Genomic DNA, 25762 nt, shown 5'->3' on the forward strand with positions numbered 1-25762 from the left:
TATGACAATAGAACCCACCCTGACACTTTTTGGGGATAATTTCATGAAGATTGGTCAAACAACGTCAAAGTTATAGCCAGATCAAAAAACCCTGAATATATCTATCTCCTACTGGCGGTAGGACCAAAGTTTCCATAGAAAAAGTGTTTTTTGTTTTGCCAATAACTGTGGCGCTGCTTGATGAATCTTAGTGAACATTTCTAAAATCTTCCCCATTTTTGGTTCAACTGCTGTGTTGAATGTTTGGAGGTGATCCGTCAAGGGGGGGCCAAGCAAAAAGGGGTGTTCCAAAACACGCTTTCTCCATGTTCTGTTTAAGGGGATTTTTGATTTTCTGAACACGACTACAGCACCAAATTTGGCAGAAAGCTAGATGTTGGTCCAGAAAGCGTGTTTTTTGTGATTTGGTGTAAATACGTTCAGTGGTTTCAGAGATATGAAGTTTAAAAAATATAGATATCTGGTAGCCCAAAAACCAACTGAAATGCTACTGAAATTTTATCAGCTGCCATGACTTTAACCAGGAAGTGTTGGCAGCCAGCTTGTGACTCAGTTGAAACGGATCACACAAAAAAAGTGTAAAATCAAAAAGTAAAGGGGGCAGTGTAGAAACACCCTGGCCCTCTAGGCCTCTTCGAGGAGTCCCACTGGGGCCACTCCTGCCGCTCCCTCCCCCACCCCCACCCCAAAACAATTCACATTTTCAGTGAGATCCACGTACCCAGACAAAAAAAATGAAGAGCCGGCTCTCACACTTTCTTCATTATCCACCGCCAACTGGGCCAGGTCCCGGTGGCATTTTTTAAAAATAATGGAGGGGACTTACTGGAGGTAGCAGGAGGGCTTGTTGGCCCCCATGGAGCCTCTGGAGCCAAAGGGACTTCATCCCCGACTAGTAGTGCACCAGGAGGCGCATTTGCAGTGTAGTGGAGTAAGGGGGCGTGGCCTCCAAAGACCTCTAAGCAATCGCACTGTGTGGGACTTACTGGAGGTAACAGGAGGAGTTGTTGGTCCCTAAAGACTTACTTGTGGGCTAACTGCCCCTCTTGTTACCTTCAGTAAGTCCCACATTGACTTGGAAGGTGGCCACTGCCCCTTTTCTGCTAAAGCAATCCTCATTCCTCTGTCCCCCCCCCCCCCCACCTCCCCCCTTGTCCCACCTCGGACATGTAAGCTTGCACTTATAAAAAACAAGAAAAATTGCTGTGGATTTGTGGATGCCCTGCAAATGCATGGCAACATTTTAAAAAAGTTTTTGGGCCCAGACGAGGTCTCTCTGGCCCAAGGGCTCAGGGTATCCGTACCCTGCCACATATGTCCTTCTTTTTTTTATGCGTTTTTTCTTCGGACTCGGGACTGAGTCCTAAGATGGCTGAGGTGGTGGCAGTCAATCAGATCTGTTGGCTCTGCGGGTTCTTCACGGCATGATGTATACAATTTTTTAACCTTTATTTTTCCAAAACTACTGAACAGGTTTACACCAAAACGTGAAGATCACACTTCCTGGACCAAGATGTAGCTTTCTGCCAACTTTGGTGTAAATCCATTCAGCAGTTTGGGCTGTAGCTGTATATAAAGTTGCTATGGAAAAAGAATGGGGAAAACTCGTTTGGGGACCCCAACCTTTTTACTCGGTCCCCGCTTGACATATCAGTCTGCTACTTTTCGACCAATTTGCACATTGAAAGTTTCACTTTTTTGGAAAGTTTTGTAGAGATTCGTCAAAGGGCCCGAAGTTTCACAGAAAAAAACATTTCCTAATGAAACTAATCCTGAATATAACTACCCAGTAGTATATATATCCCAGTGGCATTTGCCACTGGACTTTTTATAATTGGTACCTTCAATCAATCAGGGGATTTATAAAGTGCGCTTCTCACCCGTGAGAGCCTCAAGGCGCGGGGGGGGGCAGCTACGGTTCAGTCGAAAAGCCAGCTCTTAAGGTTCTTCCAGTGTGGAGGGTGGGAGAGCATCTGATGTTGACAGGGAGCTCGTTCCAGGCTTTGGCTGCGACGTAGGAGAAAGCTCTTCCGCCTGCTCTGGTTCTGTGGATGCGGGGGTTTCTGATAGGGCGAGGTCTGCGGAACGAAGGTTCCTCTTGGGTATGTGGAAGGAGACTCTCTTGTTGAGGTATTTGGGTCCGATGTAGTGGAGTGATTTGTAGAGGTGGGTGAGCGGTCTGAAGGTTGCTCTCTTCTCGACGGTGAGCCAGTGGAGGGTCACGTAGGTGTTTGGTGATGTGTTCGTGCAGTGGGGTTCCGAGGACGAGTCTGGCTGCGGCGTTCTGGATGGTTTGGTGCCTGTGGAGCAGGGTTTTGTTGATCCCGGCATAGAGGGCGTTACCATAGTCTAGTCTGCTGGTTATGAGAGCGTGGGTTGCTTTTCTGCATTCTGGGGGTATCCATTTGAAGGTCTTGTGGAGGATCCGAAGGCAGTTAAAGCTGGTGGAGATGATGGAGTTGATCTGGCGGGTCATGGTGAGGGAGGAGTCGAGGATGATGCAGAGGTTCCGTGCGTGGTCTGTCGGAGACTCCCGAGGGTGGAGGGCCACCAGGTTTTGTCCCAGGCAGAGGAGCAGGGTCCGAGGATGAGGACCTCGGTCTTCTCCGAGTTGAGCTTCAGGCAGCTGCTTTTCATCCAGGCAGCTACGTCCCTCATGCCTTCCTCGAAGCAGTATCTGGTGTCTTTGGGGTTCTTTGTGAGGAATAGGATGAGCTGGGTGTCGTCAGCGTATGATACTATGCAGAGCCCATGTTGTCTGACGATGACGGCGAGGGGGCCCATGTAGATGTTGAAGAGTGTGGGGCTGAGCGATGATCATTGGGGTACTCTGCAGTTGATCTGTGTGAGTTTGGAGATGAATGGAGGGAGTCAGATCCTCTGGGTTCTGCCGGAGAGAAAGGACTGGATCCAGGAGAGGGCATGGAGTCTGGCTGCGAGAGTGCAATGTAAGACGGAGTCGAAGGCCGCGGAGAGGTCCAGTGGGATGAGGGCTGCGGTGTGTCTCTGGTCTAGTAGCATGCGGATGTCGTCGATGGCAGCAAGGAGGGCCGTCTCGGTGCTGTAGTTGCTGCGGAATCCGGACTGGGAGGCGTCTAGGATGGAGTTCTCTTCGATGAAGGCGGTCAACTGGGTGTTTACCAGTCTCTCGGTGACTTTGGCTGCGAAGGGGAGGAGAGAGATGGGCCGGTAGTTTTTCAGGTCTGTCGGGTCGGCCGTTGGCTTCTTAAGGAGGGGTTTGACCTCCGCCTGCTTCCAGTCATCGGGGAAGATGCCGGATTCGAAAGAGGCGTTGATGGTATGTCCTAGTTCGGGTACGATGGCGGCAGCGGCCCTGTGGTAGATTTGCGGTTGGCAGGGGTCTGTGGGGGCTCCTGAGCGGGTGTTTTTCATGATCACAGTGGTGTGTTTGACGGTGGCCGGATTCCAGGTTGTGATGATCGGCTCTGTGTCGGTGGTGGAGGCAAGAGGGGGGGTGTCCAGGGTCTGTTCGCTGAAATTGTCGTAGAGGGCCTTGATCTTCAGATGGAAGTTGGAGCTGAGCTGTTTGCAGAGTTCCTGGGATGGTGTGATGTCCATGGCTTCGCTAGGGGGGTTTGGTGAATTGCTGTATGACGTTGAAGAGTTCCTTAGTGTTGGTCGCGTTGGTGTGGATCTTGTTCTTGATGAAAGTCCGCTTAGTGTCTCTTAGGCGCTGGTGGTATTCCTTCAGGGCGTCCCGGTAGCTGTTCAGGTCTTCCGTGGTTTTCCAGTTTCGCCAGGTTTTCTCTAGTCGTCTGCAGTAGCGCTTGGTTACTTGAAGTTCGGTGGTGAACCAGGCGGCTTTCAGGGGTCGTTGTTTGCCAGGGTGGCGGAGGGGTGCAAGCTTGCCAGGACAGCTGGAGATCCAGCGGTGAAATTCCTTGGCTGCAGAGTTGGCGTCGGTCATGGCGCAGGGTGGGTCTAGGAGGAGGGTGGTGTTAAGGTGCTCCTCTGTGATCTTGCACCAGTTCCTACGAGGCGGGCGTTGGGGGTAATGGGTCCGGTGGAAGTGTTGAAGGTGAAGTGTACGCAGTGGTGGTCCGTCCAGGGGGGCTGTGAGGTATGGCTGAACTGGATGTTGGTCCCTCCTGCGAAGATGGGGTCGAGGGTGTGTCCTACTCTGTGTGTGGGGGTGGTGACGAGCTGCTTCAGTCTGAGGTTGGAGAGAATGTCGAGGAGGGTGACGGTGTCGGGGTCACTGCGGTTGTCGAAGTGGAAATTGAGGTCTCCGAGTAGAATGTAGTCCATAGATGTGATGGCATGGGGTGCGACGAGGTTGGTGATGGTGGTTGTGAACTGGGTGCGTGGTCCTGGGGGTCTGTAGGCGAGAGTGCCCCATAGCATGGTCCTGGGGTTGGTCTGGATCTGGAAGTGGAGGTGTTCTGTGTTGGAGTGGGGGTCGTTCATGTTGGAGGTGAAAGGGGGGTCTTGTGGGCGATGGTGAGTCCTCCTCCAGGGCGGTGGGGGCGGTCTCTTCTCTGGAACTTGTATCCGTCGGGGATGGCGGTGGCGATGTTGGGGGCGGAGGTGGCGTTTGTCCAGGTTTCAGTGAGGAAGGTGACGTCTGGCGAGAGGGTGTCGTGCAGGTCCCAGATCTCTAAGGCGTGTCTGTGTAGGGAGCGTACATTGAGGAAGATGCATGTCAGGGCTCCGTTGCTGTGGGCGTCCAGGGAATTTTGGGCGGTCTTGGGGGCACGGTCGATGGTGAATAATTGTCAACAGTGTCTGCAGGAGAGCTGTCCTTGGGTGGTGTTCGGTGTTGCTCTGTGGCAGTCGTGTCTTCCGGGAGTGGGTGGAGGGCGGCGAAGATGTATCGGCACTGTTCTGGAGATCCAGGGTTCTTGGCACTGGCCGCGGTCGGGTCGCGGACCGACGCAGACAGGCTTGCGCGACCGTGCAGTGGCTGCCATTATGTAGGGGAAGAGGGCGGGACTGGAGGTAAGGAGGCGGGAGCGGGGGCAGTGTCGGGGAGGGGCCGCAGGGGAGCAGCGGCGGAAAAAAACGTCGGGTTTCAAGGAGTAAATGAGATTAAATTAAAATAAATGCACCAGGGAGTTGCAGGGAGTATAAAAGTAAAATAATACACCAGGGGATGATACCAGTGGGGAGCGGGAGGGAACCGCAGGCAGAAAATGCAGCAAGTTGCTGCTGCTGAGGGAGCACTTCTGTCACCTCTGCAGAGGAGCAGGCTGTGGGTGCGAACCCTTCTCTGGGGAGGCGCTCTGGGCTAGGGTGATGCGGAGGAGGAAGCGGAGCTGCTGGGGAGAGTGCTGGCCTGGACCGAGGTCTAGGGTCACACCTTGTTCACACAGGAAAGGCATTTTTTCGTTTGCCTATAACTATGACGCCATTTGACGAATCTTCACAAAACTTTCCCAAAAAGTTTCATCAACCTCTGCTCCTTCCCGGAAAGTTTCAGGGTGACCCATTAAAAAGGGAAAGGGGGCGCAATCTGTTTTCCCCATTCATTTTTCTATAGATAAAGGCTGAAGGGAATTACAGCAAATTTGGCAGAAAGCTGGATCTTGGTACAGACAATGTGCTTTTTGTGATGAGATGTAAATTTGTCAGTCTTGAGAAACAGAGGATTACGTTTTATATATATATCACGCCGCGGAGGATCTGCGGAGCCGACAGATCTCACTGGCTGCAACCACATCAAGAAAGGTGTTGCGACAACCATCTCAGGACTCGGGAACTCAGTCCCCTGAAATCAAAAATTATAATAACACATATAGGTGGCAGGCTAGAGACACCCTGTCCCCCTCACCCAGGCCTGGTGTTGGTGGTCCCAGAGAGAGCCCACCCCCTCACCCCTTCCCTTGGAGACAAAAATGGCATTTTATTTTTAGGTGCCATGGAGGATCACCAGCACTGACAAAACGTTTAAAGTTGCAGTCTTTCGGGTGGCCAGGGCCTGTGGGGGAGCAGAAATATTTTAGGGCGGCCCTCTCCATGCCGCTGAGGCTCTAGGGACCCCATCCCTTGAAACTGTATCTTCATAGTTTGCAGTGGGGCAGTGCACAGCTCCCACTCTGCCTCCTAGGCCCCGGGTCCCCACCATAATAATAGATGTGCACTTGACGCAACTGACAAAGTGGCTAGGGGTATCAACACTAGTGTCCTCCTGCGCAGGCATGCCTGGCTTAAGTTATTGGGCATTCACCGTCTCCAAACACATTTGTATTGTCAATCTGTAAGATGTCATCATGCTGCTACACCAAAGTGACTTCATGTCGTGGCTGAATTTGAAAGATTCATACCTTCACATCCCCATCCACTCAGCACACCGAAAGTATATTCACTTTATGGGAAGTGTACAACACTACCAGTTCAAGGTCCTACCCTTTAGAGTCACTAGAGCTCCAAGGGTGATTACAGAATACCTAGCTAGTGGGAGTAGCAGTACATTTGTGCAGAAATGCCCTACACATCTTTCCATATTTAGATGATTGTCTGATCAAGAGCAGCAGCAGACTACACTGCCTAGCATACACTCTGCAGTCTCTACTTCACACTATAGGTTTCACCATCAATGTGAAATCATTGCATCTCGAGCTGCGGCAGACTCCCTCTTTCTTTGGCTCAATCCTAAACCCGATAGTAAGGAAACCATACATGAATCAACAGAGGGTAGTGGCATTCCAACAGCTGCTGCCTCTTTTTCAGACACACCGTTTTATTACTATGTGAACTGTCATGAAACTATTGGGATTGGTGGCTTCATGTATAACAGTTGTATCGTATGCCAGGTTGCTCATGTGCCCCGTACAGAAATTCCTGTTAGGGCAGTGGCTACCAAGGAAGGGCATGTTGGGAATGGCCACGGCTCCGCGCCCTCTGCTTTAGTGCAGCAGCACACGCTATTTTGGCCAGGCCTTTTCTTGTCCCTCCTTCGCAAGGATCATTACTTCCGAGGCATTGTATGGGGAGGGGAGCTCATCTTTGTGATACAACTGTCCAAGGCCCCTGGGCCCCTAGCACCAGCGATCCCATTATGCACAGCAGAAATCTGAGAGGCATTTAAATAGATACAGCAAACGTGTTTCACCCGTTGCGGGCTTCTTCAGGGCATCCAAGCCTGTGGAAGAAGTGGATCGAACCATTCCAGTTCTGGACAAAATGAAAGCGTATTGGAGTAGTTGAACGTTGCAAGGAAGAGCACAATTATGTAAAAGTGCTACTTTTCAAAACAGTAGACGACGACTACTTTACTTGAATTTGTGGATGCCGTACATGAAACACCCGAAGACTTGATGGGTAATTAATGAGATATGGAGGATGGCTTCACATTCTCCTTTGCTGTCCAGGTCATACCAATAGTCGGGACAGGTTCTGTTTTGAAAAGTAACACGTTTACATTGTGCTCTTCCTTGCAACGTTCAACTACTCCAATACGCTTTCATTTTGTCCAGAACTGAACTGGTTCTTAATAAGGACAATCTTCTTCACCTTAATATACAGTAAGCACTTCCTCTTGCCTCTATAATTTCCACAAGAATAGGACCTATCCACTTCTTGGAAGAATTCCACAGGCTTGGATGCCCTGAAGAAGCCCGCAACGGGTGAAACGCGTTGGCTGTATCTATTTAACTGCACTTGTCCCTTGAAATCTTAAACCATTGAAATAAAGGATAAAGGAAATTCAAGACCTCCTCACGCTTAATATCGTCATTGCTAGGCATTCATGCCATGAACCTTTTTTAAATGCTTACATTGCCTCTCAGATTTCTTTTGTGCATAATTTAATATTTGTGGTTTAGTGGTGGCAAACCATACTCTGAGGTGGGCATATGTAAACTAGTTGGTTTGTGTCTCCACACTCTTTCATAACTACACGAGTCGGTGCTTTAGTACATTTCCCTGGCCATCATTGTTCATTTAATTTCACCAGCGATCCCATACAAGCCATCTGGAACTGCAAACCATCAGATTAGCCCTCAAAGCATTCTTCTCATTTGTTAATAAAGACCAATAACATGACAGACATGTTTTACATTTGCAAGGAGGGTAGCAGGCACTCACGTCAACCTCCACCTCCCCAGCTCTCTGCACTAGCTCAAAAGATTTGCCATTGGACAGCACACAACAGCATTTGCCTATTAACAGAGCATTTGCTGGGAGTGTAGAACTACTTTGTGGACCTCCTCAAATACTTCCAACTGTAGTAGAATCCAACAATAGACCTGTTTGCCATTCATAAACACAAAATTCCAAAACCTCACCTCCGGGTACCCGCAACCACTGTCCATGGCAATTCACTATGGTTGAACTCATCCGGTATGTTTGCTTTTACTTTTCCTCCTCACCCCATATGTGATGAGGAGAATGAGGCAAGTGTCTATGACTCTAATCCTATTTGCTCCAACCAGAGTGCGACAGCCCTGGTTTTCAGTGCTCAGTCAGTCTTCGCGAACATCTATCCTGTACTTTAGACCACCTCACACCGTATCAGGGTCAGCTCAAACGTCCTGATCCCAAACAACTGAACCTTGCAATTTGGCACATAAGTACCCAGAGTTTGGCAACCTCTGTCTTCCTGAGCAATGCATGGTTATTCTGAGGGACGCCCCAAAGCGCACTACCCATGGCTCTTATGTTGCTGAGTGGAAGAGGTTCATGCCTTATTGCATATCCAAGCTGTTAGATCCCTTCAGCTATGTTATTTTGATTTGTAGAGCACACTAATCGCCCAAAAGGGTATCTAGTCTCGTGTAGGTGTGTGGTCCTCAACGTGCTTATATGAAGAGTCTGGTCTTCAGTTTCATGGGAAAATAGATGAGTGAGGGGGCCCTGATGTATTGAGGGAGGTCATTCCATGCCTTGAATGTGATCTGGGAGAATGAGCAACTAACAGTTTTGCTTTTGTGGCTGCGGGGAGTGTGTGCGAGTGAGAGTGAGGCAAAGCATTGTTGTTGTTGGTGAGTGTATGCAGCTGTTCAAGTATTCCAGTCAAGTGTGTGTAGGGCTTTGTATGTGTGTGTGAGAAGTTTAAATTTGATGCACTTGTGAATGGTGAGTCAGTGAAGCTTCTTGAAGTATGGTTTGATGTGGGAGCAGCATGGGAAGTAGAGTAGGAGTCTTGCAGATGTGTTCTGGATTGTCTGGACTGTGTAGGAGGTGTTTGGAATTTCAGCGTAGGCAGTGTGGCCATAGGCCAGCCTGCTGGTGATGAGTGTGTGGTGATGGTTCATCTGGTGCTCTGAGGAAACCATTTGAAGACCTTCTGCAGCATGCATAGGATATGGAAGCAGGAGTTGCACACTGTATTGACTTGAGCCGTCATGTTCAGCTTGTCGTCTAGGATGATCTCTAGATTTCTTGCGTGGTATGTGAGTTTTGGTCCTAGCTCTGACAGCCACCAGGTGGAGTCCCATGGGTCAGTCTTGTTACCAAAGACCAGTACTTCCATCTTGTCAGAGTTGCGCTTCAGGCATCCAGTTCACATACAGTCTGCTACGATGGTGATTCAGCTGGTGAAGTTGGTTCTGGTGGTGGTTGTATTGTCCGTCAGGGGGAGGATGAGTTGGGTGTCATTGGCGTAGGAGATGACCGTGATGTCTTGTGACCAGTTGATGTGGCGGGCAGTGTCATGTATATGTTGAAAAGTGTGATGCTGTTGTGCAGGAACTTCTTTCTTATCACTTACACTTACACCAGAATGGATGTACTTGGCCCACCAATGAGAGAACACCATTTGAACTTCGACAGGCTCACTGAAGTTATCAACTATTATTTTATAAATGTGTGAGCACTGTTTTCCTTCATCCACTGCACAAGCACTTTCCTTCATCTATTACTTATGGAGCACCTTAATACTTAGTTTATGGAAATTGCTATTGCTGTATCAGCCGAATATATCATTTTCAGCAATTCTGTTGTCAGTTTCTTCTTTTCTATGTTATCTCTGTATACTATTAACTGCATAGTTATCTGACAGAATCAATTGTTTGTCAGAATAGTATACGATACCCAGGGTCTGAGGAACACAGGGTCACCCCATTGATATTTAACTCTGCTTGTTATTTACACATAATTTTTTTACCCAGCTCTCTTCTTCACAACACATTGACAAGTACACTGCCACTTGCCTCACTCTCTCTCCTTCTCTCTCTTCCTCTCTCTCGCCTTTTCTCTCGGTATCTCTCTCACTTTCCCTCTCTCTCACTCTCATATATGAAGGTCATTCAAATTACAGATATTACTCAAGCATTTCCACAAGTTAATAGCCTTAAACCATATTGTATTATGACTGGACTATTGCAATTCCCTCTATGCTGTGCTCCCTGCCTACACTCATACAAGAGCACTACACATTCGGAATGCAGAGGCTCATAGGATGTTCACGTTCATCAGAAGATCCAGAATCTTCAACTATCTCCAAGCCCTTCATTGTTTGCCAATACCTATAATATGTATCTTATGGCTCCCAGCCACACACACATCAAGTTGTATGCCCTATTCCCTAAACCTGTCAATTTGTTCAAGCTGTGCTAACTTCCTAACTATTCTTTGCGTTTGCAAAATCCATCTAGGATACTAAGCCTTCTCAGCAGTACTGCAAGAAGGCTGGCGTGCTTCCTTCGAAGTTCTCATCTTTGTTCCATTAGCTGCAACAGAGCATTCTGGAAACAACTGAAAACTCATTTGTTTGCTAGCTAATTAATCTTCACTTTTGGCTTCTATCCGCTAGCATATCAAAATCAAGACAGGTAGTTATACACTATGCACTTAATCTTGTTTGGGAAACAGTCCCACTGGTCTGTAATTCAAATATTGAATTCTGGACATGAAACCAAGGAAAGGTTTTTGTTTTTTGTTCCAAAAAGAAATATGCAACCCCTCACCCACGCTAGGTAGGTCGTAGACTTCATTATAGGGGTTCTCCTTCACAACCATCTTATTAGTGCAGAGTGAGCTCATCTAGCGCTCTTGGGTTCTTTTCAAATTCTCTGTGTGAGAGTAGAATACCTATTGTAGAGAGTCTTGACTTTGTGCTGGTAAGATTGAACTGTCACAGGTATGCTATTCTCTTTATTCTTCTCAATTAATCAAGTCCTAATCAAGCTAAAATCAACTCTAGGGGTGAGAGTAAGTTGGTATTAGTTAAGATACCTTCCTTGCAGTCCCAATTCGGTCAGCGTTTCAGCCCTTAAGCAGAGGATATGGCCTAACGGCTAGAGCGGTCCACCCCAAAGGTGGGGAACCAGATTAGAGTCTCAGCAGGGACAGTTCAACATCCTGTTATTCTGGGCAAATCACTTAATCTCCCCGTGTCTAACAAAATTAATGTGTCCGCCTGTAACGCAACTGGTGCTCATGTAAAGTGCTCTGATACCTTGGGGTTGAGTTCACACTATATTAAACTACCCAGCAAAAAAAAGCATATATCGGCAGGGCAATCAAACGTAACTCTCCTGTTCTCTTCACCCAGTGAAAAAGGGGGTTGTGACCTTTCTGTTTAGGCTTAGTTTCTCTGTTTCCTAGAGGGATTAAAACAAACAAATTAAAGCAATGAGGAGAGGATGTGGTCTAACAGCTAGAGCGATTGACCTCGGAACAGGAGAACCGGTTTTAGAGTCTCAGCAGAGACGCTCAACATCCTGTGATTCTGGTCAAATCACTTAATCTCCTCGTGCCTAACAAAAATTATGAATGTGTCCATCTGTAGCGCATCTGGTGCTCATGTAAAGTACTCTGATACCTTCATTGTAGTTTGCGCTATATAAAACTCCACCCCCACCCAAAACAAATTGAATATAGGCAATTACGTAAAGTATCCAGTTAAGCATATGGTCTCATCTACAATAAAACACACCCCAAGTGTGTAAGTGCACACTGCAAATGTAGATTCTACTCCATTTTCCTTAACCTTCAGTTATCTGCTCGGTGCTCATGCCTACAAAATGACATAAGCACTTATTTTGTGTATGATAATCACTATGGATTGGTAAACAGAATAAGTAGTGCAGGTGGTGAAACGCAACATGGGGACAACAGTGGGGGGGAAGCAACAGTAAGGATGTGCAAAGCAACACAGGGGTAGCAGGAGTTGGTAAGTAACACGGATGGGGTAGGGGAGAGTGAACGAGAGAAATATGGGGGGAAGCAAATGAATGAGAGAGTACAGCACTAAGGGAGGAGAAGCACACAGGTGAAAAAGCAATGCAAGGGTTGAATAACCAGGCAAAGGCAGAGGAAATCGCACTGGCAGTGAATGCAGCGGCAGGGCAGACGCACATGAGTGATAGCACATGCTCTCCTGTAGTGTGTTTAAACAAAAAGAAAAAAAATAGTATCTAAAAATGGAGCAGTGGAAGATCAAAAGTAATTGGTCCCTGGTCTAGGAGAGGTACAAACCCAAGAAGATGTAGTGAAGCCAGTACACCCAAACAAATGAGAAGCAAGCAAATGAGCGTGACAGTGAAGACAACCAATCATAAGTAATGGACCGACTCTAAGCCCGTTGTACGCTAACAAAGTGCCTCGCAAAAGAGAACACATGCTTGGTCTTAAATGAGATCTAAAAAGGGAAACTCCACCACCCACAAGCTGTCCCTGCGTTTGTCAATTGTCGTGGTGATGCACTCCCATGAGCGTAATCGCATGTGTAATCGCATGTGTGAGCACCGAAGAAGATGAGGATTGCCTTCACTGTTTACACCCACACCATAAACCCAAGGAGTGTAAGGACTTTTTCGGCCAAGACACTAAAATCTCATGAAGCCGGGCTCCTCCTTTGACTTCAGAAGAAGAAAACCTATTCTGACTCTAATTCTGATAATGAGATACAGAGTAATTCTTCATCGGGAAAAAAGCATAAAATTGAGGGCTCACCCTCATATGAGAAGTCCAAGAGATCAAGATCTCACAACAAGGATTCTGGATCTGAAAGATCTGCGAGTAGAGAGCCTTCTGAACCTTCATCTTCTAACAAAAGGCTTCTCCTTCCTCCTTATCTGTACCTGTGACTCATTTTAAGGAGCCACCATCGAAGAAAATCCATCTGTCAGTGGCTCCAACAACGAGAATGATGACAACCTCTTCGTCGGCAAAGAAAGCATCGATGACAATGTAGACTATGCTGCCCATCGAAGGCAACTTTCTCCTTCACGTCGATGAGGTCCACAACTTTTATGTTGATGAAGAGATCTTCTTTTCCACCATCATGGACTGCTATTAAAGAGAAAATTTCCATATCAAATGAAGGCATTCCAGTGCCTTTGCATCAGGATCCAAGCAAGGTGTACCCTCTGCCCCTGATGCGTCTTCTTGAGATTCAGAAGTCTGGGGATGAGGGACCATTTGGGCCAGCTTACAGACCCACTCAATTAACTGTCTAACTCCAAGACACTGATGATGATGACACTGGTGAGGACACTTCCTCATATTTGGAAGGAGAACATTCTTTTTAACACAGACAACAGCTGGCTCCTCATCACTATGATACTTTCAAGAACAGTATCCTTACGATGAGCCCCATGAAGAACATCTGGGCTCAAATGAAGTTGCCATTTCGGTACCTATATCGCTGATAACTGACTTACGCCACATGCTGAACGATTATTACAGGAGGTTTGCTGAAGTGAATGCTCCAGTACAGCATTCTTCGGTTCGTTCTGAAACACCAGGTGTAGTATGTCTTCCTAAAACTCTGTTGGGCTCACAAAAAGAAAAACAGGATGACTTTATTGAGTGATAAGGGGGGGGGGGGGTGGGGACAGCCAGAGAAAGGTGAAACTCCCCAGGACCCATCAGGTGATGTAGTGTAGTTTCTGCTATTCAGTAGGAACTGCACATTTGTGGACACCATAAACCTTGAGATGGTGCCAGACTGATTCCAAGCAACCCCTCAAGATATTTTGTTCTATAGACAAACTAGCTCACAGTGACAACATAAGCCCCCCAAAAACCTAAACAGGTAGGAAATGGTTCTGGCAACCACTGAACATGACAACCATGTTCCCTCAGAATTGTGGTAAAAGATCTGAAACCCATTTGCTCAGTTACTCGTGCTTTCATTTGCTCAGAGAAAAATACAACAAATACACAGAAGGACGTTTTTAATGTTTATTGAACCGACGTGATTCTTGTGTAAAATATATGTGCTGCAATGATCAATAGACGGAAGCACATGAAAGGTATTAGAAGTATCAGGACAGTGAACAGAGTAAAAGGTTCCACCATAGTGCTGAAGCAATGTATATATGCAAGCATATAAAACAATATAACAACCTGGCGTACTCATACTATGCATCCCCTAACCTAAGCGCCTAGGGTAGGTGTGTGTGTGTTCTGCCAAGAATCTCTGTTTTGGATGATCCAACCCCATTACATGATGGGAAAGAATGTAAGACCCGTCTTGGTCACGAGCTGGACATCCCTCGTGGAGATATCCGCAAACTGCTGGGCCGGAGCATCAGCATGTGGAGACCTTGCAATGACAGCAGAAGTGCTCCTCTGCCATCACCCAGAAACAGATGTTTATTTATAACAAAAGGCTTCCTTGCCTTGGGCTGAGATGTTGATCAGGCGGCCATTGTTTGTGTGTTTTAGATAGTTATGTCATCATATATACAAAAACAACAAACCCATTTGCAAAATGTATACATAAACCTTGTACATGGTGTCAAGGTAGCATGATAGTATACTTGCGAATTTGTTTCTGCAAGCAAGTATACTTTTCCAAAAACAATTCCAGGCTGTCACAAATGCAAATTTGTGTTAAGTCATTGTGTGAGAGTGAAGGCAACTTTAGGAAGAAACCTGTGCTCATGTAAAAATGGCAGTGTTTTCCTTTAGGCCTAACCGGGACTAACTCTTCAAGAAGCAAGATAAGATTGCCACCGAAGCATTCCATGCTCCGTGCAACGATGCGTCCTTGCAAACTAAAGTATTCTTGCAGTCAGAACCACTGAGAAACACTTTAGTTTCCTCACTCTAACACCGGAATTTGAAAGGAAGTTCTCAATACTCATGTACAAACCCTTCTTTTAACATTTAGGTGCCGATTACGATCCTGGAAAAACCGGGTACGAACCGTCGGTCGGAGCGTTTTCTCCGTCCGACTCGTACCCGGTTGTAAAACTTTGCAAACATGGAAGTACGATTCGCACGGAAACACCATTTCCGTACGAATCGTAAAAAACACCGTCCGACGAAATTATACATACGAATGTGATCCGGGAATGCTCCGACGTGACGTCGGGACGCTGTCAGGCAGCGTTTCACGACCCAGGAAGTACGATTCGAACCGACAGCAGTCCGGACGGCAATATTTTCACGGCACCCAAAAAGTGCCGGAAAAGCGAAGTACGCCGCGAAACGACCAGAATAGGGGGCCCGGTACGCGCCGTACCCCCCCCAGCCCCCGTGAGTACGCGCCAAACCCACCCCCAGCCCCCGTGAGTACGCGCCGAACCCCGCCCAGCCCCCGTGAGTACGCGCTGAACCCCCCGTGTAAGTACACCCGTGAATGTGTGGAACCCACCCGTGTATGTACACCCGTGTACGTTCGAGTCGTACCCCCCCCGTGAATGTACACCCGTGTACGTGTCGAACCCCCCCGTGAATGTACACCCGTGTACATACACGGGTGGGGGTACGACTCGAACGTACATGGGTGTACATACACGGGGGTTCGACACGTACACGGGTGTACATACACGGGGGGTACGACTCGAACGTACACGGGTGTACATACACGGGGGGTTCGACACGTACACGGGTGTACATACACGGGGGGTACGACTCGAACGTACACGGTTGTACATACACGGGGGGGTTCGACACATACACGGGTGTACATACACGGGGGGTACGACTCGAACGTACACAGGTGTACATACACGGGTGGGTTCGACACGTACACGGGTGTACATACACGGGGGTTCGGCGCGTACTCACGGGGGCTGGGGGGGTGGTTAGGCACATACATACGGGGGCCGGGGGGGTGGTTCGGCGCGTATGTGGGCACATGTCTCCATGGTTGCAATGGGAGTTCGGTGCGGACGGTGTTTTTTCCATACGGTTGTGACATCGGACGCACGGGATGGATCGTACTTGCGTGGTCGGACTTCACTTTTCACGTTTGTACGGTAAATCGTCCGGGGAAGTGTCGGACACATTTTCCGACCCGAGGACGTGTGGGGAATTATTCCCAGTGCGACTCGTATGGAGTTTTTCCCATGCGAATGCGTATTTTTCCAGGATCCTAATCGGCACCTATATATCTGCCTACGTGGTGGTGTTGTGGACAGTATTGAAAGTGAAATGTCGAAATTGGCAATGTAAAATACCCATAGATTATCCAATCCGAGGATGCCATTTCAGCATCTGTAAAAGGTAATTTCTCTAGTTTTTCTATGTGTAACATAGTGTATTTTGCATTTTTACGTGCCATAATTTTCTGTTCTTCTGTAAGATGATATGGAGAAAACGGGTTTGTGATGTTAATGTGTCACCACGGCAGGTGGCCAGAATGTATTATCTGCAATGTCCAGCTCAATAGCAGAGTAGACCTAATCCTTGACTGCCCATGTTGTAATGCATGTCTTGTTGAACAATGTCTATTGTGAGGGTACTATGTTACCCAAAGTGTATATTCTAGATGATAGTGGTCATACAGTTGTATATGTCTGCAAGAGCCTGTTCTAAATTAGCCATATCAAGTTTGTGCAATCTTTCAGCAGCCTCCTGCTGAGAAACTTTTCATAGCTCATTGTATATGGCCTATAAGAAGCTTTTGATTTGGTTTGGAGGACCTAATATAAAGTCCCTGAGATAGTGATAAGATTTGTAGCCAATCAAGGCACATCTTCCCAAGATTATGTTGTCACCACCCTGAGTGTTCAGACTGGATGCATCGAATGTCAGGCCTGTGTGTTGTAAATCCCTCTGCCTTACCCAGGAACTGAGCCTCACTAAGGGCCAAACCAACCATCCCTTCCAATTGTGGTCTAATGCAATGTATGTACGATCGTGCAACATGGTATCTACTGTTTCCTCACTGTGTTCAGTATATTGTTAACAATTTTCAAAACGTGCAAGTGTAGGAATTCATAGTGTGCAAGTATTTTATCTTGGCGAGTCCAAGACACGTTGTTTTTTTGCACAGATTTGTTCAGGAAAATGAGTTGTGGCATCAGTCATGGTCTGAATAAAGCCTCAGTTCCCTGAACTTGCCAGTCTTTTGTCCCCCAAATAGACTTCACATCTATAATGACCTTCCAAAAGTTGAAGCTGTGTACAGAGAGTTGGGGCACAAAAGAAGCATCTGTTTGGTGTCTTTCAGCATATTTTTCTTTGCAGGTGATGGTGCAAGCCTATAATAATAAGAGGCTAGGTCCGATGTGTCGTACCCAGAAAAATAAGCAAACCTCTGTGCAAATGCCTTTGAACTACCCTTTGATAGTGTAGGGCAATGTTCCCAATGTGTATAATTGTAAACTGCATGAGGAATACTAGCTTTGCGCTTTAGAGACTTTAAAGCTGAAAACAAAACATGTCGGCATAGCTAGCAGTGCCATCATATAACTCATTAGAAGAAAATACATTAGAATGCCCTAGGTCTTCCTGCATTTCAAACATTGTATCAATGTGACGGGAAAGAATGTAGGACTCCATTCTGATTGCCACATCTGCCTGTGGATTCCTCACCTTTTGAATTACCCCTTGCGCAACATTCCATGGAAACTTTTTTCATAGCTCTCCCACATCAACGAGGACACACAATGGAACGGCTCGCGACTCCGCATGACTTCATCAGAGCCATAAGAAGATCACGTCAGCGTGCTGACGTCCGTTCCCTTTTCCGCCGCATCAACACATAACGGTTTTGCTAGGACTCTCCATTCCTTTGAAGTTTTACATTGTTAGTCGTCTGTAATTGTAGCAATGCAATGGCTGCTCAGAAAAAGTCTGGATTTAAACCTTGTAGGGAATGTGGGGCTCATATGTCCATCACAGACCCCCCTCAATGATTGTCTTTGGTGCCTGCCGTTTGACCACGACGTCGAAGGATGCACTTTGTGTCGCTGTATGAACCCAAAGGCCCTCAAGGAGAGGGAAGCGAAGCTGTTCATGGCCAGGGCAAAGAAGCAGAAGAGGAGTCCGAAAAGGACAAAGTCGATGTCCAAGTTGCCAACACCGCACACCTCGAAGTCATCAACGCAGCACTAGAAGAAGCGGTGTTATGGATCCAGATGTCCCTCTTTAAGGACAAGTCGCCGAAGTCAGGGTCCCTAGTTTTACAGCATCACAGGAAGGATGATATCTCGCCTTCCCTTTCACCGTAGGTGACTCCGGCTCATTCTCCGACTCCAAGGAGATCTCCAACGCCCAGGGAAGCGACGCCTTCCCCTCTGACCACACCGCCCCCGGCTCCCGTGTCTCCGGTGTGGCAGCAAGATCCAGCCTTACAGCCTCGGGTTGTTCCTGAGCAGGAGGTACCGGATCCGTACCCACCTCTCCCGGTTCCAGGTACGGATCCTTTGTATTTTTTAAATCAGATGTATGGCATGTTTGCCAGGGTGGCTAACCCTTCTGGTCCACCTGTTTGTCCTATGGGTGCACTTTCATTCAACATGGGTTTACCATATAATTATGCCCGGGCTCTTGTTATGCCTTTCATGCCGATGCCATGGAATTGGCCTCTCCCATGTACCCCACCACACCAATCCACTCATCAACCCCACTCCAGTCTACCCATTCCTCTACAACCCAACCCACTCCACTCTGATCCAATTTACCCACTCCAATCTACCCCACCTCACCCCAATCTACCCCCACTCCCCCAATCCAATCTACCCGAATCCACCCCACCCCCACTCTACACTACTAACTTTTAGGCATGAAGAACAGCAGCCACACTGGTGTACAACATGGCCAAACACATTGCTAAAGCCAATAGCTCTTGCATAGTGGAGTCCTATCGGCTTTGCCAATGCTTGTTATTTAATTGGTTTTGTTTTTAAATAATTCTAATTCTTAGACTTTTCAAACTAAGTTAATACTTTTAATAATTTTACAGGAGGGTGCATTGCTAAAGTAAAACAAACAGTTGTGTTAGTTATTTTTAAGTTTTTTGACTTAACAAATTATCTATATACATGTTTGTCTTTGCATAGGACCATGTTGCTGTACTAGCGGTTGGCCATGTGTTGTGGACTTACTCCAAGGCTGAGCTGGAGTACATTTAAGCAGTAGTAGAAGTGCATTTTGTGAAGAGCAATTATCTTACTTGTATGTAGTGTGTGCATTGTATTAGTTTGTCGCCACCTGGGAGGAGACCTACATACAGAAAAGATGGAGGTAGAGGCTGAGGTCTTCAGCCATAGGTTTGTAAATTGCATTGTGTACTTCTGCAGAATGCCAAAATACCTTTTGTGCATCAGGCGGAGTATCTATATTATGGTGTAGTTAGAGAGCCAAACTTTAATTTCATGACAGACTTAAGAGCCTTTCGGGTTGGCTTTAGAGTTCATGCAGCATCAAGCAAGGTGGTTATTCCTGAGCTCTCTATCAAATTCTCTAGTAGTACATTTTGCTGCAAATGTCATTGTAGAATATTTTTCCATCCGGACAATCTTTCTTTTTTATGCTTTCATCTATAAATTGTGGTGTTCCTCAAACGTCCCCTCTGTCTTGAAATTGGGATGAACTCGCTATTCTACCCCACTCCACTTCAGTCTACCCAACCCCACTCTACACCAATCTACTGCACTCCACCACACTTTACCCCAACTCCAATGTTTCCTACCCCACCCCAATCTACACCACTCCAATCTACCACAATGTTCCCCCCTGAAATCTACTCAATATACTCCCCTCTACCCCAAGCCAACCCACTCCATTTCAATCTACATCACTCCAGTCTACCACAGTGTACCCCACTGCATCCTACCCAGTCTTCCCACTCCACCCCAACCTACCCTGCTTCACTCCAATTTACCCTGCTCCAATCTAACCTACCACAATCCAATCTACCCTACCCAATCTTCCTCACCCCAATCCAATCTACCCTAGTCTACCACAGTCCACTCCAGCCCAATCTGGCCCACTCCACTTTACCACAATCTACCCCACTCCAATGTACCCTACTCCACTCCAGTTTACAACAACCCACCCCACTAAATCTACCCCACACCTTTTCAATCTACCCCAATCCATCCTACCCACTCCACTCCTATATACCCACTCTACCCCACTCCCTTCTCCCCCACCTCACCTCAATCTACCCCACGCCAATCTACCCCAATCCACTGCATCTCACTCCACTACACCCCACTAACCATGAACAGCAGCCCCACTGATGTACAGCCTGGCTAAATCACATTGCCAAAGCTAATACCTCTTGCATAGGCAAGACCTATTGGTTTTGCAAATGCCTATTATTTAATTGGTTTCATGTTTTACATGAATTATACTTTTTACACTTTTCAAACTACTCTGTTCAGCATTTTTGCATATTAAGAAATATGTCTTCATGGAGATGCTATGCATTTCTGGTCTTAGTGTTGTGCCCACCCTTTTTTACCATCCTGGGTCTGCTTCCTTTATTGGGAAAATATGAGAATGTGTAATAAAATAATTACCAGATTTCTTTTTTTTTTTATAACTCTTGCCACTCAGTATAACCTGATTCAAATTGCCAAATGCACTGCAGTATTAGAGTGAAGGTATACCTAGCTACCATGAAACAAAGCTTTAAATTTCTATTAGCGAGGTTTGCCACCTGTTTATCTTTTTCTTGATTTTACCTTAAAAAGGAGATGATTTAAAGGGGTTTTATATAAAATGCGTTTGCATTATATTGTCATTAACATATAAACATGCAAGTGTGTTTGTTCACATTTAGATTGACCATAGCTAATGTAGACCTGCATTTAAAATGGCTAAGGGGGGCCATCTTGGTTTGTGATACGTGATTTTTTTTATTTCTAGTCGACACAGAAGTTCTGATTATCAAATACAATGTTCTTTTACTTTCTTTCACAAATGAAATGTTTTCTTTTTAGTGTGATAATCATGGAATTTTATAATTGGTAGAATACTCAGAGAGCCAACTGCAGAGGGCAGGCTGGTCCATTTATCTCATTGTTTATTGCAGATAATGTAAGTTGAAGGACACATAGAAGCGGTATTGAGATGAATCATGAGAAGGTAATGAGTCCACCATTGTATTCACTTTAACCTCAGTGGATCATTTTATGGGAACCGTGTGTGTATGTATAAAAGTATTAGAATGGCATGGTTTAAGCTAGTGCAATGTAGATTAGTCAGTCCGCTTTTTGATGCAGTTAGAGCAAGAGATTTTAGTATACTCTATTTGTGGGAGTAACTAGTTCTTATCCGTCATTTTGAGGTGAGTCGGCTAGTTTGATCACTTCCTTTTATGATTTTGAATTGATTTGAACTTCCTAGTAACTAACACATTCATATATTGATTGGCACTAATTGACACTCATTTCATGCTTTTTGCCTTCTGTAAACCATTGATCCTTAATAAACCTTAATAGTTTGAAACGTAATAATTCTCCGTCTATATTGTGAATTCAAATGTTGTTCATGTTAACTAGATGTATTGATTTGTTGAATAGCTTCAGTTTTGAACTTCGATTCATTGGATAGCGCTTTATGGGCCCATGAAATATGAAGGAGGAAAAGCACTAACATTATACAAATCGTTTTTAACCGGGTTCATGCTACTTCATAGTATTTAGTTCTATCTTCAGATAATAAATAGCAAAACAGGACTTTTTGTAAAAAGGCAACATTATGGGCCATATGTATCAATGTTAGGTTTTGCGATTCTCAAATAGCGAATTTTTGAGAATCTCTATTTGAGAATCGTAAAACGCTATGTATGTAGGATTTGCAATAAATGTTGCGAATCCTACATATTCCTTAATTGCGAATCGCAAATTGCGATTCGCAGTTAAGGAATACCTCCCCATTCATTCCTATGGGAATGAATGGGAAGACATTCTCAATTTGCGATTCCCAATTAGAGAATCGCAAATTGAGAATGCAATTTCAAGTGTGCCAGGGTGTCAAAAGGACACCCTGTTGCACCCCTGAAATGAGCATGGGTGCACATGTGGCTCACATACATGCCCTAAGGGCATGTGTGTGCACCACATGCCACTTTGAAAAATGCAAAAATGTGCATTTTTGAAAGAAATCGCAAATTACCACCAACCTGTAGTTGGTGGTAATTTGCTATTCCTTATGCCATAATCGCACAACTTGTGTGCTTCAGACATTGCATTTAAGGAATCGCAATTTGCGATTCCTTAAATGTATTTGCAAAATAAGGAATCGCAAATTTAGCAATTCCTTAATTTGCGAGACAGTTGTGCTTTCATGCGTAGCACTAGGCCAAATTGCCATCGCAAATGCTGAAATTCTGCGAATTTCAGCGTTAGCGATCGCAATTCGCCTTGACACATATGGCCCTATGCACCTAAGTTTTTTCAAGAAGTTTCATGTCTGTGTTTTCAGGGCTCCGCCCATAGGTATATATTTTCAGTTTGTGTAGATGTAATTAACGTGTCAGTGATTAAACTATTTTTGCGCTATGACATTTCAGTGATTTGTTTTTCAGTTGTTGTTCAGCTCCATCTGTCGAAAATGGAGAAAAAACATCTGGCTTTGGAACTGGGCCTTTCAAATAGCAAGAATCTGTTACCTTTAAATTTTAAGAAGGCTTCTACATGAACGGAATTGCTCGGGTGCAATGCGATAAACAGTAATTGGTATCCTGCGTTGCCAGCATGTGTCTTTGGTGTGCGTGAGTATCAACAAAACCAACCTTTTCCCTTGTGTTCGTATAAAAATGTTAACTAATTTGCGTAACAGCTAGAATGATTAGAGTAGTTTGTAAGTTAATTCTGAGAAAGTTCTGAGAAACATGGTGAAAATAAACACCCGAATACCTGTGCCATAGAACCTCTAAATGTGAAGTTGCTTTGCTGGGAGCTAACCTATTTTGATGGCCACTTTTTATTATGTTAGGCTGTGTAAGGTACTGAGAGATTTATGTAGGTTATGGGGAATAATGACCCTGCTATTTGCATACTTTTAGGTTTGGGTTAATGAATGAAGCTTCAGCAACCTTTTATATATTTTGAGGATCAATTGGGAATAAATTATGCAGAAAGCAAACCCAATATCAGGTTGCTAATCCGAAATAATAAATTGTTTTCCGACTTGTATTAGACTTCTACGTCAAAATGACTGAAAAGGTCAACTAAATTAACAATTTACCCAATAAAACACCCATCCAACCTTAACCGAATGACCTTTTCATCCTAGCATTAATACAATTCCCAAAATTCACTATCACTCTATGGACTGAAAAGGTTTGTAAGTTGGTGCCCTTACAGGCTATATCCAGCTATGCAGATGTAATGAATCTTCTAACTAATGGCATACTCCCAAATAGCAGCTTTGGTTGGTCCTAGTTACATGTATTTGGTTGCTAGAACCTATGCTACACATAGCGAGTTGTACAGATATCATGATAGGATCTCCTACTAGGTCTATCAAGAACAATGTAATTTTTATCACCAAAAGAAGGTGTTCACTTACACTAACACCCTTAATCATTTCCTTCGTAGCTACTCCAGCAGTAGTCGTTAATGGACTCTGGGATATGTTAAATGCATTGTACTGAAAGCCTGTTTTTGAGGGTCAGAAAAAGGAGCACACATAAAGCTGATGACAGAATTTAGGCACATCATAAATCATGTGCTGGTGGTACCATACTAATTTTAAGGAATTGTAGTGTATTCTTAGGTGATCTTATCCTGCGTAAAATGCTGTTCCTCTGCTGGGATTTGATGAACTATGGTTGAGAGAAAACAGTTTTCTTCCTTTTAGAGGTTATGGAATGTGCTACAGAAGCTAAAATGAGAGCATATTTTCTGTAAATTCGCACTATCTTCATCAGCCATAAGAGAATAAATCCTGGCATACTGAGTAAAATATGTACTTCCAACAGCAGCGCCCTTTCCTCATGATTACTCAGTGTTCTAATGAACAAGTAGAGCACTAATATTCTTATTTATAATAAACGGCTGGGATACCGAAAACAATCATGATGAACTCAAATTTTTAAAACTTAAAACATTCCATCTAGAAGTTACCAAAACAAAGGTATTTTTTAATAATAGTATTTATGGTTAGTGCTGTATAAAGAAACATTAGCACACATTTTGCATGAGTCCTCCAATATCTTTCTCATCCATTTCAGTAAAACATCCTGATGTCCAGACTGAAGCATGCACTTTCTCTCTATGGCAGATGTGTTGCACACCAGGCTGCCATCTTAATGGAATCAAAGCTGTAAAACTGAAAACATTTCCTACAGAGGATACCGCAGTAAATGAAGTAATGAGGAAACTTGATAACAAAAAAGTCTCCCAAGATTGGTGTCTGGAAAAAATGTAACCCAAATATTGTCCTATTAAACCCAAATCCCACCAATGTAGCCCAAACGCTTAGTAACTTGTGAAATTGATCAATTGGATAAAAAAAACATAAAGAACAGCAAACTTAAAAGCCCTTTGCCGTTATTTGAGAACTCAGAAAATATATCCTCATTTTAGCTTCCTATATCACTAACCATAATGTCTGTAAGAAAAAAGTCCTCCATTGTTGTTCATTTCTAAAGAACAATAGTGGTATGCAGTTCCTAAGGAAGGGAGGACGGGGGGACGAGAAGGGGAGAGGGGGATAGGGAAAAAAGGAAAAGAAGGAAGAATGGGGATAGGTAATCAGGTAGGAGAAGGACTAAAGGGAGGAACTTTAGGGCTCTGCACACCGTGCCAGTGCTAACATGCTTGTGCTCTCTGCTTTAGAATTTGTTGCATTGGCCTACACCCAATTGGCATGTTTAATCTACCTGTAAGTTACTAGTAAAGTTGAACTTCATTTACCCAGGGCCTGTAAATTAAATGGTACTAGTGGGCCTGCAGCACTCATTGTGCCACCCACTTAAGTTTCCCTTTAAACATGTCTCAGGCCTGCCATTGCAGCCTGTGTGCAGTTTTAAACTGCCATTTCAACCTACCAAATTAAACCTTTTTGTGGGCTTTAACCTTCTTTTTTAGGTCTCGCCTGACCCAGCGCATGCGCTGGTCTGCGTTTTCAAATCCTCCACCATGACTTTTGGCCGTTAAAAGAAATCATGGATTACCCTTGCATACGGGCAGCGCAGCGTGGTTGCCAATTCTGAGTCCTGTTCAGTTTGGTTCTACTAGGCACCACCTAGACAGATTTAGGTGGAGCTTCCTTCTCTGACATCTTTCACGTCCACCTTTGTTTCCCACTACAGGCTTGACATGAGCGAGGGAAATTAGATTGTTTAGTACCAGTGTGCTTGGTGGTGTTACTGTTTCCTGAGAGAGCTTTTCCTTTTTCTTCTGCTGGTAAAGCAATAAATGTTGTTGGTGCAGCCCCCGTATAAGCAGTAGTTCCTGTTGATGGAGGTGGGTCGTTATGGCTGAGAGGCTGTGTATGACTCTTGGTTCTGGGAAGTGGGGTGTTTCGTGTGGATGTGTCCGCTTCCTGTCAGGGGATGGTTGCCGCCGGGGCGGGGGGGGGGCTCGCCCCCCCCACACTTCATGGTGGGGATCTTGTTTATCCATTTGGTCCCCCTCTCATGCTGCATGGAGCGGCCTCCTTCCTCCCCCTTCCGTGGGCTTGGGGTGGGGTTGGTCTCTACTCCGGGCCCGCC

The sequence above is a fragment of the Triturus cristatus genome, chromosome 1_1 (genome assembly GCF_964204655.1).
Source record: "Triturus cristatus chromosome 1_1, aTriCri1.1, whole genome shotgun sequence".
Lineage (NCBI taxonomy): Eukaryota > Metazoa > Chordata > Amphibia > Caudata > Salamandridae > Triturus > Triturus cristatus.